This window comes from Panthera tigris, chromosome C2, assembly GCF_018350195.1.
Source record: "Panthera tigris isolate Pti1 chromosome C2, P.tigris_Pti1_mat1.1, whole genome shotgun sequence".
Lineage (NCBI taxonomy): Eukaryota > Metazoa > Chordata > Mammalia > Carnivora > Felidae > Panthera > Panthera tigris.
The window spans coordinates 58,991,048-58,995,100 of NC_056668.1; the positions used below are offsets into that span (position 1 = coordinate 58,991,048).

General features: G+C 40.7%; 1 long non-coding RNA gene across 1 annotated transcript; it reads left to right on the forward strand.

Annotated features, from left to right (window-relative positions):
- The first annotated feature begins 1,513 nt into the window (after positions 1–1,513).
- LOC122241963 lies at positions 1,514–3,472 on the forward strand. The gene is made up of 3 exons (XR_006222063.1): positions 1,514–1,692; positions 2,236–2,308; positions 3,442–3,472. It is a non-coding gene; the product is annotated as an uncharacterized LOC122241963 (long non-coding RNA).
- Positions 3,473–4,053: the final 581 nt, after the last annotated feature.

Here is a 4,053-nt window from a genome sequence, read left to right on the forward strand (position 1 = left end):
CCAGTATGAACAGCAGAGCCAGAATCCAAACACAGGCCTGAATCTGAAAGCCATGCTTTTTTCATTCCATTCTCTCCCTTTACCTCTACATAGACATGTGACTATCACTGGTGGGGAATTAATGAGAAAAATGTCAGTTCTGTGGATCTATTCTAAAGAATTCATAAACTCATCTGCAAAGAATTTTGCAAATGCAGTTTGATGGGGTCTCAGAGCCACAGCCTTTGCAATTTATCGCTGTCCCTAGCGTGCTGTATACAGCAGGCAGGCATTTGAAATGTGCCGTTCTCTATTTAGCTTCGGATGTGCAAGCAAAATTCAATAATCTTGGTTCAAGATAAATTAAAGGCCAATGACTCTGAAGAGCTAGAAAATTCTTAAATACCACAGAAATCCAGTCTGTAATAATGCATAGCTCCCATTAAATGCCTTTCTTAAATGCCTCTTAATAATAATTTTACATGATCATACAAAATACTTAAGATTATATGACCAAAGCAGAAACATGATTTCTTTTAAAAATGTGTTTAGTCTCTCTTTCAGAGTTTTTGATAACTGTTCCTTGCCCTCACCTTTGGCTTAAGTGTGTCTACTCCTTACGGGAAATTGTGAGTCGGATTGGGTGAGGCAAAGACACACATTCTTCTCTAGAAAGAACACACTTGCATTCCTATGAGGAAAATAAATTAGGCCCAGTTTCTCTGTCCATTAATTATGAGGAACAAACAACCTTTCCCTGCTTGGAGAGAAGTACAGGAGACCAGCACAAATTTCCTCCTCAGACTCAGGGGAAAGATCATTTTACTATCCAGCAGAACGCCTGTGGTCTGAGAGGACTCAGAGGATTGGAACAGGCGAGCCTCTGCCGCCAGATGTTTGTAAGAAATCCACTGATACAGACAATCCCATGATACAATCCACAGAGGACTGCTGGGTTGTAGGGAGAGGCTAGAAATGCAGCAGAGCAAGAGGGAGAAGGAATTTGCATCCAATTCTGCCCCTGGGGAATATCCCAACCCTGAAGACTGCCTGTGGAATCTAGGGACTGTACCGTGCCTCGCGTAATTATGTTATTTTAGTTAGAGTCTTAGAATATGCCAAGAACATCACCCCGGAAGGAGCAGGGTGGTAGGAGGAAGGTAATGCGTGGTCTCTGGTGGTCTATCATGTAATTGAACCAGGTGGGATTTGCAAGAGAATGGACGTTCACCATGGCCACTCTACAGACAGGACAAATACAGGAATGAGAGAGAAGTTTCAGAGTTGGAAATGTGTTTGCGTCTTTGGCTTTTACACACTTGTGACCGATACTGCTACTCCTTTCCCTTGCTTCCTTACTAAGAGAACCTTAATTTTATTATGGGATGCAGCGGTGCTCTCAGGTTAAAACACTCAGCTTCCCAGATGCCACTGCAGCTAGGGGGGGCCTGGTGATCCACTTCTGGCCAATGAGATGGGAGAGGAACCAGTTGGGTCGGGCTTGGGGCAAATGCACCGCTCTGGCCTCTTGCCTTTTGCTCTTCCCCTTCCCTTCCAGACACTAGTGCACACGTCCGGCCACCAACCTTCTCCATGAGAAGCATCACTGAACGTCAGGCGTGCAAGCAGAGGTACCCAAGCTGCCCAGATCCTTGGTGATTCCCAGCAAACACTGCGGCAACCCTGGCCTGCTACCTGTGTGCTTTGTATTATGTGAGTCATATCTTGTTTAAGCTCCTGTGTGTTGGGTCTTTGTTACTTGCAGCCAAACATAACCCCTAACTGATGGCAATATGAATTCAGTTCAATTCAGCAGTGATTACTTATTACGTGCTAGGTGTGGGAGTACAAAGATGAGAAACCCCCTTCCTTCAAAAAGTTCACCAACTTGTGCATGAGTGATGATACATAGGCAAACCATTAGAGCGTAGTCAATGTTTTCAAAAATGGAGGTTTGTTTACAGTACTGTGGGAACAACGTCATTGATACTAACAAGCAAAATGTACTGGGATAAATTGTGTGGAATTCTAAATTATTCTCATACTGTATATGCATGTGCAGTTATAGGTAAATCTGATACCCACTGAATATCCACCATTCATATTATTGATAGAATCTGCCAAATCATGAAGTCACAGCTATTTTACCCTCCCTTAAGCACCACTTTACACTTGTTTATTTTCTCTGGTAGGGTCAGAGGACCTCCATGTTTCCTAAGTAAATTTCTCAAACCTTTGTCAATTCCTTATACACAGGAGAAACCCCAAGAAGTCCATGGAAAAATAAACTCCGTCTCAAAGAGCAGTTTGGTCTGAAGCACATTGCGAGGTGAATGGCCAAAGTACAGTAGCTCAATTTTACTCCCCCCCCGCCCCCGCTTCAGCAAATGCTGTCTCTGTCTCCTTGCTTTGTGATTCTCTCTCCCTCTGCAGCCTCCTCGTTCGCTCGTCCTGCCCTACTCCCCATCATACCTCGCGAGTCTCCTGGATAGCATCTATTCTCCCACTGCCTCACGTGCCATCTCTCTCTCCTTTATCCAATCATCCATTAAGAGTAATGAATTTTTAAAAGGTTATTTGCTGCAATTATCGAGAGGATTTTTATCGAGGATTTTAATTCTTGAAGGTGATGATTGAATTAATTGATATCTTACAAAAAACAAAATAACTTGCTTTAAATTTTTTGTTGAAGAGAGAATACATGAACCCGGTAAAAAAAAAATTGGGAGGATTGAAAGAACATACATGAAGTATCTCCCTCACATCTGCCACCTAGCTCCTTTGCTCAGGGCAACCAACATTACCAGCTTTTTCTGTATCCTTGCAGAGCTATTTTATACACAAGTAAATACCCACACCTGTTTCCCCGCCTCACTCCGCAAAATGATGGTCATACTTTTTTGTACCTCTATTTTTTTTCACTTAATATGTCTTAAAAATCTTTCATATCAGCACATGAAAAAGCATTCTCATTCTTTTTAAAGCTGAAAAATGTTCCTTTGCATAAATGTATCATATTTAACCCTCTATTAATGGAAAATTTGTCTGACCTTTATTATTTTAAATAGTGGCGTGATAAATAGCATTGTATATGAATCATTCACAGAAGAAGAGTGTATTTTAAGATAAATTCATAGAAGGGAGCCAAATGGTGGAACCACTTGTGATTATGATGAGTATTGCCGAATTCCTCTTCATAAAAGATACTGTTTCCCACTCCCACCTACAGTGTATGGTCATGCCTATTTCTCTAAACCCTCACCAACTCAGTTTATCAAACTTCTTGGACTTTGTCAATTTGATCAGTGAAAAATGGCCTGTCAGTATATTTTTAATTAGTTCCTCTTATGAATAAGATTTTTCATCTTTTACACATTTCAGAGCTATTTGTCGATTCCTTTCTGTTAAATATCTATTGATATACTTTTTTTTTTTTATTTTTTATGTACGCTTCACACCCAGCATGGAGCCCATATGGGGCTTTGAACTCATGACCCTGAGATCAAGACCTGAGCTGAGATCAAGAGTCAGACATTTAACCAACTGAACTACCCAGGTGCCCCAGTCCTTTATTGTTTCTTCTGTTAGGTTGGTAGTTTTTTCAATTGATATTTTCCAAGTTATTTATTTGTTAGAGAAATTAAACATTCATCTGTGATAAAAGATGCACATTTTCCCCCCAGTATTGTCATGTGTCTTTTGATTCTGCTTATCAAGTATTTTTACCTTGGGAGGTTGTTTAGTTTATATGTAGTCAAACATGTTAATCTTTTCATTTCTGGGTTTTAGGTTTTGTTTCGTATTTAGAAAGGCCTTCTGATAAGAGGGGAGGTTTTTTTTTATTACCTTCTTAATCATACATTATATTGAATGTCAGTGAGTTGTTTCTTATGTCACTGGTACAAGTTAGTGATCAGGAATCAAAGCATTGGTGGGAGGAAGTGAGTGAGAACCCGAATTCATATTTTCTCTACTTCTGGTTGTATTGCTAGGCATGAGGGCTTGGACTGACTCTGACATCCACCCCACCTACTTAATCTGCTGTGGGTGAGTGAACGTGCCCACAGCTCTGCA